The following is a 1,697-nucleotide window of genomic DNA, read 5'->3' as shown; positions in this document are numbered from 1 at the left end:
GGATTGATGGAGTCCTGGAGTGTCTTCCGAATGTCATCGGAGGACGCATTACCAGCGCTACTCGGATATACTATAAGAGTGCAAGCCGGATCAGGTAAGACTGGCTTTTGATTGGGTTTGATTTCATCTACTTAGAAGGTCCCGACTTAACTACCGCTGGTGTGGTAGATGGGTTAGACTTTTTTGTTTTGGAGACTTTTTCATTGAGACTGTGATCCAAGGAGATGAAACACTAATTGGGTCATGCGATGGATTAGGTTGCGAAGGAAGAAGAGGTTATTGCATGGGAGAGAAGGGATTGGGTGTCCAGCAATTGTTTCCGGAGCTGTTCCCGATCGTCGTAAGTAAGGCTTAATTTTGATGTTAGAGCTTTGATTTCAGTCACCAGACGCTGGTCGCAGTCAAATAGTTTATAGACGCAATCTTTGATGTGAGATGACAGACGCCGAACTTTGCCGACTTCGGCTACTTTAAATAGAGAATTTGGAGCTGAAAGAATATCCTCTAAAGTAGAATCAAAACGGGAGCAATCGTGCCCTGAAATACCAACCGGAAGCTCTTTGAAAAATCTTCCGAATGCTTAATAACATCTCGCGTGCAATCCGCAATGGAAACGGTAGCCTCAGAGACGTTAGTAATGAGAGAGGTGTTTAAATCAGTATTAGTATCCATGGTCACAAAATTAGTGAGAAATCGGACATGCCCGACAGAAGCTGCCGTAATTAACCCCGCCTGCAGCAATGGTTGGTCAACCGGGGACAGACGACGAAGTCCCTCAGTCTTTTTTGCAGTGCCGGATCCTCCCTGTCAATCCTCCAAGCTTCCAGTCGGCATATAACATAAATGTACTTCAATGGATGAAACATTTTCTGTACTTCCAGTTATTACCAACTAATAGTGTTTCTACATACAAAATTTTAAAAGGATAAGACGCAGTGGCGTCGCTTGGCCTTTTTTGGGAGGCTATAGCCCCCAAATTCCAAACTTACCCCCCCCCCAAATAATCCGTAAACCCTCCCAAAAATTGCTGTTAGCAACCTAAATTCTGTAGCAATATATAAAAAACTATAATGATAGATTCGTTAAGTTTCATCTCTGCTGAGATGAATTTCAATATAAAACAGTACAATTTTGAAGAAAAAAGCAGATGGAGACAAGTATTGTAACCGTAAAATTTAAAACTAGGAAAAGGGGGCCTAATTTCGCGGCACACAAAGATATTTAAATAAAAACTAGAAAACTAAAAGAAGTTCCCAGGTTCCCGTTTAAAGGACTTATTGTCCATGACTAATGATAAAAACCATAATTACCAAATTATCCATTTTGTCAAGAAAAACGCAGTGGTAATTGAAATAAACTTTTATTTTCCAAACAAACACGTCTCAACTTGAGACTGACTGCTAAGACTGCCCCTGTTACAGCGGAGGCGGGGGGTTTTTATCCCCGCCAATAGTTGTTTTAACAAAAAGAGAGCCAGTGGCGTTTCAGGCGCCACTGGTGGGGAAAAGATACATTTTCGCTAAGGGCGTCTTAAAAATATGATATGGAGCAGACGACGTAGGAGGGGTGGCTTCTTCGTTACATCCTCCCCCCCCCCAAAGAAGTCGTCTGCGTTTAGGGGGAGTCGGACTCTGGGGAGTCTTACGGCTCCGGGGACCTCCTTTTGGTGGCGGTGGAACTGTTCTTTTTCTCCCGGT

Source organism: Phalangium opilio, unplaced genomic scaffold, assembly GCF_054372755.1.
Source record: "Phalangium opilio isolate 3A_F unplaced genomic scaffold, DU_Popi_V2 ptg000063l_1, whole genome shotgun sequence".
Classification (NCBI taxonomy): domain Eukaryota; kingdom Metazoa; phylum Arthropoda; class Arachnida; order Opiliones; family Phalangiidae; genus Phalangium; species Phalangium opilio.
This window is presented reverse-complemented; position numbering follows the sequence as displayed.